Source organism: Rutidosis leptorrhynchoides, chromosome 2 (assembly GCF_046630445.1).
Source record: "Rutidosis leptorrhynchoides isolate AG116_Rl617_1_P2 chromosome 2, CSIRO_AGI_Rlap_v1, whole genome shotgun sequence".
In the NCBI taxonomy this organism is placed as follows: domain Eukaryota; kingdom Viridiplantae; phylum Streptophyta; class Magnoliopsida; order Asterales; family Asteraceae; genus Rutidosis; species Rutidosis leptorrhynchoides.
The window spans coordinates 686,015,001-686,028,853 of NC_092334.1; positions in this window are offsets into that span (position 1 = coordinate 686,015,001).

Consider the following 13,853-nt stretch of genomic DNA (forward strand, 5'->3'; position numbering starts at 1 on the left):
TATATATATATATAAATGTATATATATATATATATATACAAAAAATTGTTCGTGAATTGAAGGGTAAGATCCAATGGAAATTTAGATGTATGAAATCATATTAATGTAGTACAATAATTTTGTCCATCTGATCGACATCCATTATCTAAGTTATTTATACTACATGTTTTCACTTTTTCATTAAATATTATGGAAGTTAAATAATTTACTTATCAAGAATCACGAGAAAATTATTGTAAAGCATGAACTGGAAATCAAATAGAAATCTCCACTAACCCTGGTCTATTTTCCATTAGTTGACACATTTGTTCTTACTTGTAAATCACTTTACCATTTTCTGAATATTATTAAAAGAACAGATTTCTTAAATCAACGTGGACCTCACAACCGAGACCCCTAATCATATCACAATATATCTGATAATTCAATCATTTGATATTATCTTTTAATTCCGTCAATAAATATATTAAACATATATCAAAACAAATACGTTCATGTTAAGTATTATACATCTAAAACTTTGTTAACGTCTTTAATTAATACTTATATATAATTATATATATGCACATCAAGTTAAATATAATTGTTCGTGAATCGTCGGGAATAGTCGAAGGGTAATTGAATATATGAACACAGTTCAAAAATTTTGAGACTTCAACATTACAGACTTTGCCTATCGTGTCAAAAACATATAAAGATTAAGTTTAAATTTGTTTGAAAATTTACGGGTTGTCACACACATATGCCCAAAATACCCTTAAGTTCAAAAATAAAAGTTTCGACCACAAAAGTTTAATTTCCAAACGTCACTTAGAGCATGGTGTTTGGGGTTAAACTACTCAATCTTGGTCGAACTTCCAAAAGCTAAAACCCCCCGAGAGCCACTAATCCAAGCGAATACCTTTGCCCTTATCCAAGCCGGAGCCTAAAAAGGTAAACAACGAGAGGGTAAGCTAAAGCTTAGTGAGTAGAATAAATATATACATGCATATACAATTTACCTACTCGCATCCACAACATCACATACCACATAATATCGTATGTCATCTCGTAACAAAAGCTAGTATCATCAAAACGTACAACTAGCAACCTCATTAGCATCATAATCATAATAATAATGAAATGCGAAACATCAACAAATATACAAACCATGGTTAACCAATATCGCAAGGGAATGCCCAAGGTTGGAGAATTTGGATCTCGGGGAGATCTCGTTTGGACTTTTTAGGGAGATCTCGGCATCTAGGAATAATCTCGGGGAGATCTCAAACGTTGACTTACGTTGACTTTATAGTTTTTTTAATAAAAATATACATAAAAACATAAATATATGTATATTTATATACGTTTTTACGATATTTTACGAAAATATCCGAGAAATGAGTGAGAAAATCTTAGAAATTACGATTTGACAAGAAAATTTTATAAATTAGCCAGAAAATCTAAGAAATCGTGGCTTTGACTAAGTTTGACCCCGTTGACCTAGAAATCTCGGGAGATGAACATCTCGTCTCGGTTGCCTTCTAAAAACGAGATCTCGGGGGAGATCTCGGGGAGATCTCGGGAGATTTACAACACTGGGAATGCCTCGCAAACGAGTCATCGGTGTTCATAACAACCGTTAACGCCCAAATCGGCTATGGTATGCTAACCCCGAGGTGTCCCCAAAACGGCTATGGTATCACCCCCAATTTGTACGAAAAACGGCTATCGTAATACTTAATCATCGTATGAGTATAGACGAGCCTATACTCACACATTGTACACAAAACAGCTATGTGTACAATTATTAAATGTGGACAAAATGGCTATGCCTCACATCTTACGGTCACAAAATGGACATGTGACACCGACAATATGAGAAAATAAACCATATATATACATACATAGATATTCCACTCACCTTATCGTCTTGGCGAGATTTCCAACACTTGTAACTTCAAATCAAGTCACCTAATACAATTTATGCCCAATTAAATCACATAAGAAGTTGGATTGTGCACCAACTAACCTCACTAGTGCATTTATGACCCAAGAGAGTATTTATGACTCATTTGCACTAGAATCACCCAACTGAGGTTCAAATCCCTAACTTAATCACTAAAGGCTAGTGATTAACTAACCATTTAAGACTCTTTAGAACCATTTATTACTTAAAACCCTAGGTTAGTCATTCATGAGTCCTCATGACTCAATCTTACCCAAAAACCCCACAAAAATTCACCCACAATGGGTTTTGTGTTCATCACTAACCCAAACCCTAACCCTTAATCAAATCAAACCAAGGAAATCAAGATTAGGACTTACCACCACAATCAAAACGTAGCTAGTGATGAGATGAACAACTTTATAACTCGAGCTAAGACCCGAAACTAGCTTCTTCTACCTTTGCTTGAGCTTTCTCACACTAAAAATCTCTCTCTCTCTCTCTAAAATTGATGTGAAAGAGATGTAGTTGAAAGTGGAGTAATGACACCCCAAGATCTGATCTAGTGGCCTTAAAATCGACCCCAAGTGAATTAACCAAAAAGCCCTTCAAAAATATCCAATTAAAAGAAACAGGAACTGCCAGCTGGAAAGGGTGCGCGGCGCGCTCCCTTACATGTGCGCGGCGTGCACAATGATCTGAAAGGATTCTGATCACAGTTTAATTGCACACTGTTTCCCACACTTCATGTACCTTATTTACACTTATGCACATTAAATATTAGGGTGTTACATGATATCACTGGCGTTCCTGTTAATTGTTGGGCTACAACTACGTTTGAATCAATTTGCAAATGGTGGGGTAAGGCGTTAGAGTTTAGAAACTGCAATATCATCCAGGGTCCCCAAAATCTAACAACTGGTAGGGTTTTGTTACATACATGGGATACATAATCTATTAATGGAGTTGTCAAGCTTATTGAGGGTTCAGTTCTTAAATACGTTAATATTCGCGAATCTTCTGTAGCTATCGAGTTAGATGTTAGTGATGTAATCGATTCCGATTGGGATGATTATGAGTCAGATGAATCAGGAGAAATTTCTGATACGTTTTACGGTTCTTCTGATGAGGATGATGATGAAGACGGAAAGTGGGACGGGGGTGATCGGAACCCTAATTCCACTCGTCGAAAATTTGTAGAAGACGAAGATGAAGAGTCCGTATGCATGGGAATTAAAAACCTATTTAATGATGGCAATGATGACACTTTTCTTGAGAAGGTAACTGACACTCCGTGTCAGAATTCGTGTATGGTCGGGTGATTCCGACTATTTGGGAAACGAAAAGGCTAGAGAAAATTCATCCAACCATAGAAACGAAGACTTTATTGGGCCTAATGCTGACACGGGTAAGTTCTGCGATATTGGGCCTCCTAATGGGCCTTCAGAGGAGCTAATTCATCAAGAAGTCCCCTCAAAACTTGATGAGGTAAGAGATGAGCCTTATGCCCCTCCTGTTGAGCCCAATTTTCATAAGGTGGGTAGGGTGGTAGAAGATCTGGGCCACACTGATCAATCAGATACTGATGGGCCTAGCCCAAATCGCGTTCCATCCCCTTCATATCTTGATAAAGTGATGGCGGGTAAGAATACTGGGCCTGCTTCTCCCTTGGGCCTGATTTAGCTGGGCCTGGCCAACAGGCATATGCGTTCATTCCAAACCCCATCTCTGGAACTGTTAAGGTGCGTAAATCAAAAAACTCAACTATCAATCATTCTTCAAACGGCGAGTCAAAGAAAGATAAATCCTACCGTTCGGACTCCTCAAACTGTTGTTGGAACTCGATTGGTAATTGAAAAGCTTCTTCCAAAATTCTCCATGCTAAGAAAACTGCCAGGAAGACCTAAGATCAAGATAATTATTTCGGCATTAATTGCGTTACTTGCAGAAGTAAAAGAAGTAGAAGGAAATTGGGTAAAAGTAACTGTCTTAAAGACAACTCCAGATCTAAGTCTGGAACTGCTAATGGCTCTGTTAGTCACAACTCAAAGAAGAAAGAAAACTCACTGTTAATTTCGGAAAGCAGTTTGGGTGTCGAGGAGTACGGTACGAACCTTGGTCTCAAATGGACCAAGGCGGCACTGTAAGTTATTGTTTTCGTATCTCGTATTTTCAGTTTATTAATGAAGATTATTTTATTGAATATTCGTGGGTTTGGGTCTGGTAAACATAGTAATTTTGGGGATTTTCAGAAATTATGGGGAAAGACCATCTATCCTAGCATTGCAAGGAACCAAATGTCACATTCGTAAGGATAAATGGTTCTTCTCCCTTTGGGGTAATTTGGATTGTAGGTTTCCTTAAAGGCTATGATCGGGAAATCCTGGGGGGGGGGGGGGGGGGGTTGCAAATGATTATTTCGGACACAAAGTTTTTTGAAGCAAGTAGTGAATTTATTGGTGATTTTTTTTATTACTATACGAGGTTTTGGAAAGCTACCGGGGAAGAATATATTATTGTGAATGTTTATGGGCCACACGATGAAATTAACAAGCGTAAGATGTAGGAATCACTTGATAATATTTTGATGGTGAATAATGTATCGTGGGTTTTGTGCGGGGATTTCAATGAGGTTCGTGATGATTCCGAAAGATTAAATTGTCAATTCATTGAAAATAGAGCTTCGATGTTCAATGACTTTATTGATAGGAATGGGCTTATTGATCTACCACTTAATGGGAGAAAATTCACACGAGTAAGCGAAGACGGGATAAAAATGAGTAAGCTCGATAGGTTTCTCATCTCGGATAATTTTCTAGCTTCTTGGTCCGGATTAAAAGTGTTAGCAATCGAGAGAAAATTTTTGGATCATTGTCCAATTTTGCTTATGAACGAAGAGATTAATTTTGGGCCTAAACGTTTTAAAAATTTTAATGAATGGTTCAAGTGTGATGATATTGAGAATGTTATTGCTAATTCTTGGGCCGAACCTATGGTGGGTAACCGAAAAGATTGTGTGTTTCGAAATAAACTAAAAAGACTCAAGTTGGCTCTTAAAGATTGGAGCAAATGGAAGTTTGGGGGATTAGACATCGAGATTGATCAACTCAAGAAAGATTGTCTAGAGTGAGAATTAAAAGCCAAGTCGGGACTTCTAAACAACGATGAGCGTTTATCGTGGCTTGATTTAATGAAAAAATGGTTGGATAAAGAAATTAAAAAGCAAAGCTAACATGTTAAAGCAAAAAGCGCGGGTTAAATGGGTGGTGGACGGAGTCAAAAATTCAAAATATTTTCATAACTCATCGAGGAGAAAGTTTAATAAAAATAACATCCGGGGTATAAATGTCAACGGCTTTTGGTGTGAAGATCACAAAATTATCAAAGAATCGGCCTTGTATCACTTCAAAAAAAAAAAATTCAACTTCTGATCAAAGGCGGCCTTCGTTTGCTGACCTCTCTTACATTACAGTTTCGGAGTCAGCTGCTCTTGAACTCAAACTGATGGTTTCGGGGGACGAAATCTGGAAAGCGGTGAAAGGGTGTGGAAATACTAAGGCCCCGGGGCCCGACGGGTTTAATATGGGATTTTTTAAAAGGTTTTGGCACATAATTAAGGATGATTTAGTGGGCGCGATTAGATGGTTTTAAGTGTATGGGGAATTCTCAAAGGGGAGTAATGCTTCTTTCGTCTCGCTAATTCCCAAAAAGTCTAATCCGGTTGGTTTTGGCGAATATCGACCCATTAGTCTTATTGGGAGTTACTACAAAATAATAGCAAAAATTCTTTCTAATAAACATATGAAAGTGGTTCCTAACCTTATCGGAAACGAAAAAAGTGCCTTTCTTAGCGGACGATATATCCTCGATGGTGTTCTAATGGCCAATGAAATTGTTGAAGACTTAAAAAGAAACAAGAAACATGGGTGTATCTTCAAAGTCGACTTCGAAAAGGCTTTTGACTTTATTAATTGGGATTATCTTCTTGAAATAATGAAGTGTATGGGATTTGGGTCTAAGTGGTGCAAGTGGATTCATTCGTGTTTAAAGTCGGCTTCCATCTCTATTCTTATTAATGGCTCGCCAAGTAATGAGTTTAATTTATCAAGAGGGGTAAGGCAAGGCGACCCGCTCTCGTCGTTTTTCTTTATTATTGCGGCGGAAGGGCTTAATATTCTTACTAAGGTGGCGGTAGAAAAAATATGTTAAGGGGATTGAGGTGGGTAATGATAGAGTATTAATTTCGCACCTTCAATACGCTGATGATACGGTTTTTTCGGGGAATGGAGTAAGCGCAACTTGAGAAGTCTTATGTACTTATTAGAGTGTTTTGAGAAAGCTTCGGGTCTTAAAGTTAATTACAATAAAAGTAAACTATATGGAGTTTGGGTTAGTAAAACCGAGGTGGAAGCTTTGGCTACTTGGTGTTCGTATCAACTCGGGTCACTTCCTTTTATGTATCTTGGCCTCCCGGTTGGTAGCAAAATAAATAAATTACAAAATTGGGACCCGGTGATTGAAAAATTTAGCAAAAGATTAGCGGATTGGAGAGCAAAATCGGTGTCTTTTGGTGGTCGTCTAACTCTTGTTAATTCGGTTCTTTGGAGTCTTCCTCTCTACTACTTCTCGCTTTTTCATGCCCCACCTTGTGTGATAAAAAAGTTGGAAACTGTGAGACGTTCTTTTTTTTTGGGGCGGGACGGGTGAAAACACAAAATTACCGTGGGTTAAATGGGAAAAACTCCTTATTCCTCACGAAAGAAGGAGGTCTAAATGTTAAATCTCTCAATAGCAAAACCTTGCCTTACTTTGCAAGTGGTGGTGGAGGTTCTTAACCGAAACCGACACTTTGTGGAGTAAGGTTGTTCGTAGCATTTATGACACTAATGGGGGATTGGATATGAATGATGGGCTTGCCCGGATTTCATCATCTAGTCCTTGGTCTATTATTATTGATGCAGGTCTACATCTCGATAGTCTCGGGTTACCCTTTTCTAACTCGTTTGAAAGGGTAATCGGGGATGGAAGAAGCATTTCGTTTTGGGATGATATTTGGGTGGGTAACGAAAAGCTCAAAGTCAAGTTCCGTAGGCTTTATATGCTCGAAAACAACAAAGCAGCAATAGTATGGGATCGATTGCAGATTGGGATTAATAACTCTTCGATCAACAGGCGGGATTTGGGACTAGATTCGAGACCCTCGCAGCAGAACAAGTGATGAATTTTCAGCTTTGATCGAGGCGGTTAAACCAACTTCGGTGATCGACGGTTCACGAGACACTTGGCGGTGGAAGCTCCATTCGAGTAGCAAGTTAACAGTTAGTACCCTCACGTTTTTAATTGATCAAAAAGTTCTTCATTCTTGGTCTTCAAATACGGAAACTTTGCGAAATAATCTAGTACCAAAAAAGATTGAAATATCCATTTGGCGTGCGAGATTGGGAAGATTGCCGGTTAGGATCGAGTTAGACAAAAGGGGAATTGACCTTCATAGCCCAAGATGTCCGGTTTGTGATGGTGATTTGCAAAAAGTGGATCATATTTTATTTTCGTCCTCCTTTGCAAAAGGTATTTGGATTCGGGTTTAAATTGGTGGGGTTTCAACACTAACAACTTCACTTTTGATGATTTGTTTTGTGGTAATTTTGGTACGTTCAATTCAGATACTTCTCGGAGAATTTGGCAAGCTTTATGTTGGGTTGTTTCGTATCTAATATGGAAGAATCGGATTTCTTGTGTGTTCAAGAATAACTGTGGTACCGTTCTATCGACGTTCAACGAGATTCAGCTACTTTCATTTGATTGGATCTCGAAGCGGATTAAATCACATCATTTAGATTAGCTTAAATGGATTTCTAGTCCTATTTCATGTTAACTCTTGGATTGGTAGCTCCGCAATCTTCTTGACATAGATAGGAGTGGTGTATTTTTCTTTCGTGATGTATTTGGTTATTGTACTTATAATTCTTTCGTGAGATTAATAAAATTTACTTGCTTTTCAAAAAAAAAAAAACAAAAAAAAAAAACATAGAAACCGGTTTCTAGAAGAAAAAAAAGAGATCTCTATAGTTAAGCAAAGAAACCTATTATACTAAAAAAATGGTTTCTAAAGCTAGGCAAAGGAACCTGTTTTAAATTTGGTTCTCTACTTTAGATAAGAGGTTCCAAAGGCATTTTTTGTATTAGTGACATTTTTTTCCCAGCAAAAATAACGAAAACTCATATAGAAACGAGGTCATTTTCCAAAGGAAAACGCCCTCAACAAAGAATACAAAAGAACAAGGAACGGGGAAGCTCGCACCTAGAAAGTAACCATCTAAATAAAAACTATATATAAACGAGTCTTCCCTAAAAACAAACTAACTTAATGAAAAAAAAAAAAACGGAAAATCACGAGACAAACTCAACCTATCAAACTCTACTACAATCTTGTAGTAGTGAAGTTATGAACTCGTCGATGAAATTCTTTAATATTGAGTACTATTATTGGTGCATATCATTCATACTTCTATTCAGACCTGCATACTAGTCCAAATGTACTACAGTTTGGCACCTTATATATGGTGATTATAGTACTAGAAACAGTTAAAAACTGAAAATGAAAAAACATATATGTTCAATATTTGTTTGTATTTCAAATAAAAAATTTAATTTTACAATATCTTATATAACTTACGTAGGTTTTCAGAAGCTTTTTTTTTTTTTTTTTTTTGCAAGAAACACTAGCGGTTAGCAAGGATCTGGTGTGAACAAAGGATGTGATCGAGCCGTAAACTTATACTTTAGTTAAATGTCAACTCTTCAATATATTATAAATTATGTATGTCTAAAAAAGTAAATATTGCTTGTTGGAATAAAAAGCTAAAAAAAACACACTCAAAGTATAAGCTTTTTGTTATAATTCAGTAGGCTTATAAATACCTTTAGTGACGTGTTATAATTCAGTAGGCTTATAACTACCTTTAGTGATGTAGTTTTTGACTGTGGACTATTGATAATTATTAGAAGATATAAAGAGAGAGAGAGAGAGAGAGTATATATATGAAATATATATATCATTCAAGCAAGTTACATGATTACATTTGATGGGGTATTTATAATACATGATTTACTGTGCATTATTTGACTTATAATTAGGAGTAGCTGTCATCCATATTTACTTTATCACAACACTCCCCCTTGGATGACAATTTTATTAGCTCGGATATTGACTATAAATTACTGGCTCGTTAAAAACCTTGCTAAAAAAACCCATTGGGAAAAAAATTTAGCTAAGGGAAAAAGAGTGCAGCATAGAGTTGACTCTCCCTCAAGTAGACATCGTTGATCTTTTACATCTTTTGAACATGCCTCGTGCCAATATATGTGAACATGCGTTCTAAAAATAGCAGTTGGAAGTGCTTTGGTGAAAAGATCAGCAGAGTTTTTGCTGGATTGAACATATCTCATTTCAATATGGTTGTCTTTGATGAGATTTTGAGTATATGAGAAAAATCTAGAAGGTATGTGTTTTGTTCGGTCACTTTTGATATACCCTTCTTTCATCTGTGCTATGCAAGCTGCATTATCTTCATAGATAGTTGTTGGACTTTTATCGCGTTCTAGTCCACAAGAATCAGTAATGAGTTGTGTCATTGATCTCAACCAAAAACATTCACGAGTAGCTTCATGTAATGCAATCACTTCGGCATGATTTGATGATGTTGCAACAAGTGTTTGTTTTTTAGAACGCCATGATATTGCAGTACCTTCATTTAGGAATACATATCCATTTTGAGATTTAGCTTTATGTGGATCAGATAAATAACCTGCATCTGCATAACCAACCAAATCTTGTTTTGATTCGTTAGAATAAAATAATCCTAAATCAGTAGTTCCTCGAAGGTATCTAAATATGTGTTTGATCCCATTCCAGTGTCTTTTGGTAGGAGCTGAGCTGAACCTTACCAACAAATTAACTGCAAAAGAAATGTTAGGTCTTGTACAATTTGTAAGATACATAAGAGCTCCAATTGCACTAAGATATGGTACTTCTGGTCCCAGGATATCTTCATGATCTTCACAGTGACGAAATGGATCAGTGTCAACATTAAGTGATCTAACAACCATAGGAGTACTTAATGGTTTTGTCTTGTCCATATTGAAACGTTTTAAAATCTTTTTCGTATAAGTTGTTTGATGTACAAGTAAACCATTAGGCATATGCTCAATCTGCAAACCAAGGCAATACTTGGTTTTTCCGAGATCTTTCATTTCAAATTCTTTCTTTAGAAGTTGAATGGCTTCATGGATCTCTTTATTTGTACCTATGATGTTAAGATCATCGACATAAACGGCTATGATCACATATCCGGATGTTGTTTTCTTAATAAATACACATGGGCAAATAAGATTATTGGTATACCCTTTGCATATCAAGTAATCACTTAATCGTTTATACCACATGCGACCCGATTGTTTCAACCCATATAAACACCTTTGTAACTTGATTGAGTACATTTCTTTGAATTTTGCATTGGTTGCTTCTGATACCTTAAATCCTTCAGGTATCTTCATATATATATCACTATCAAGTTATCCATATAGGTAATCAGTCACAACATCCATGAGATGCATTTCTAAATTTTTAGAAACTGCCAGACTAATTAAGTATCTAAAAGTAATTGCATCTATAACAGGGGAATAAGTTTCATCATAATCAATTCCCGGTCTTTGAGAAAAACCTTGAGCTACAAGTCTAGCTTTATACCTTGTAACTTCATTTTTCTCATTTCTTTTTCGCACAAAAACCCATCTATATCCCACTGGTTTCACATCTTTAGGTGTGAGAACGATATATCCGAAAACTTTTCTTTTATTGAGCGATTCAAATTCAGCTCGTATTGTTCCTTTTCAATGATCTCAATCATGTCTATCTTGACATTCCATGACAGATTTTGGTTCTGGATCATCATCATCATTCATGATGTCATATGCAACATTATATGAAAATATCTCATCAAGATTTTTCATTTCATTTCGGTTCCATAATATTTTTGAATGTGCATAATTAATTGAAAATTATGTATTGACATCATCAATCTCCTCTGCAGAAGGAGTATTGATTTGTGGTTCTTCTTGAACACTTTCTTTTACCTCATTATCAGCTGATTTTCTTTTTCGAGAATTTTTATCTTTGGAACCAATTGGTCTCCCACGTTTCTGGCGTGGCAAAAACTCAAGAGTGACATTATTGCCAGCTTTTGGAATTTCAATTCGAGCTGAAACATTTGCTGCTGGTATATATGATTTAGTCACTCTTTTTGTATCTGTAAATGCATCAGACAATTTATTCGCAAGTTCTTGCATATGCATTATTTTTTGAACTTCGATCTCGCATTCTTTTATGCGAGGATCAAGATACATTAATTGAGGTTCACACCATGAAACCTCATTTTCTTTATTTTTTATTTCTCCCCCTAATCTAGGGAACAATGTTTCATTAAAGTGACAATCAGCAAAACGTGTTGTAAAAACATCACCCGTCATGGGTTCAATATATCTTATGATTGAAGATGTTTCATATCCAACATATATTCCCATCATTCTTTGAGGACCCATTTTAGTGCGTTGTGGTGGCGCGATAGGAACATCAACCGCACAACCAAATATTCTAAGGTGGGAAATATTTGGCTGATGGCCAAAAGCAAGTTGCAATGGAGAATATGTATGACTTGCACTTGGTCTAATGCGAATTAATGATGCAGCATGTAAAATTGCATGACCCCATACAGATACTGGGAGTTTTGTTCTCATTATCAATGGTCTAGCTATTAATTACAATCGTTTGATTAGTGATTCGGCTAAACCATTTTGTGTATGCACATGGGCAACAGGATGTTCAACAACAATCCCAATAGACATGCAAAAATCATTAAATGCTTGAGATGTAAACTCACCAGCATTATCCAATCTCACCCTTTTAATAGTATAATCAGGAAAATGTGCTCTCAGTTTAATAATTTGAGCAAAAAATTTTGCAAATGCCACATTTCGACTTGATAATAGACAAACATGAGACCATCTACTAGATGCGTCTATTAGGACCATGAAATATCTAAATGGTCCACATGGTGGATGAATTGGTCCACATATATCACCTTGAATTCTTTCAAGAAACATTGGTGATTCTTTTTCAACCTTAAGAGGTGATGGTCTTATTATCAATTTTCCAAGTGAGCATGATGTACATGGGATAAGTGCATCATGAGGGATCTTTTGATCCGTCAATGGATGTCCATGTGTATTTTGAATTATTCTTTTCATCATTGTTGATCCTGGGTGGCCTAATCTTTCATGCCACAGATTGATCATTACATGATCACATGCCTTTTCATTAACAACCATATGTGCTTCTGGTACATTTATATATGTATAATGTAAACCAGAACTAAGTCTTGGTAGTTTCAATCACATGCTTCTTGTCAGTGATACTTAAGTATTTATCATTTTCTGTAGTCACTGACTGATAATCATATCCATTTTGGTATATGTCAGAGAAGCTTAACAATTTTCTCTTTGACATGGGAGAAAATAAGGCATTTTTTATCAGAAAATTTGTACCATTTGGTAACATGAATTTTGCCTTTCCCATTTCTTTTATTAAATCCGCAGGACCTGATATAGTATGTACCGTTCCTTCTGTTGCTTTAAAATCAGTGAAATATTTTTTAGATTTGAGTATAGTGTGTGTGGTACCACTGTCTGCAATACAAAGATCCCCACCATGTGACTGATTTTGCACTCCAGTAGTGTACATCATGAACTTCAAAATATGAGAAACAAATAATGAGTACATAATTTATCAATATATTACATTCAAAATATGTTATAAATGAAAGTACATAATAAGGAAAGATATAGTAAAGTAGATATGGTATAGATCGTAAATCTATATCCATTTATTTGATATGGACATATAATAGAAAATTTATTCATTAAAGTAGTCACTTGTTGGCTCAGTGATTTTTGTATCAAGGTCATCCACAAGGTTTGCCTCTTTTCCTTTTCCCTTTAGGGATTCTTGATATTGATTAACAGAATATTGATTTGTTCGACAGTTCTTAGACCAATGTCCAATTTTACCACATCGATAACAAGAATCTTCAATATTCTTTGAAGATCTTCTTTCAACATTATGATTTGTGGGATTGTATGGTAGTTGAAATTTATAATTTTGTGGATTATTATTTCTTTGTCCACAACCACGACCACCGTAAACATTACGACCACAACCACCACCACGACCATTACCATAAGGGTGATTTCGAACATAGTTATGATTTTTATTATTGTTATGGTAATTTCCATGATGATGGTTTTGGCCAATATGACCACGACCTCGCCCACGTCCTCGTCCAGGTGCATTTCTTTTTTTATTATTATTATTGTTAATAGCATTAGCTTCAGGGAATGCTAGCGCACCCGTAGGACGAGATTCTTGATTCTTCATCAGTAATTCTTTATTCACTTCTGCAACTAAGAGATAAGTTTGAAGTTTGAAAAAAGTTTTGTAATTCTGCAATCTTAAATTTTCTTGTATAGTTATGTTTGCAGAATGCATTGTGGAGAAAGTTTTCTCCATCATATCAGCATCATTTATTTCTTGACCACAGAATTGAAGCTTTGAACGGATCTTGAACATGGCCGAGCTGTATGTGACGACCCGGAAATTTTCGACCAAATTTAAACTTAACCTTTATATGTTTCTGACACGATAAGCAGAATTTGTAATGTTGAATCTCAAAAAGTTTAGAACTACATTCATGTAATCAATTACCCTTTGACCGTGTTCGATGATTCACGAACAATTATGTGTATATAGATATGTATATATAATATATAATATTATCTGAAAACATTAACAAAGTATTAGATATATGATACT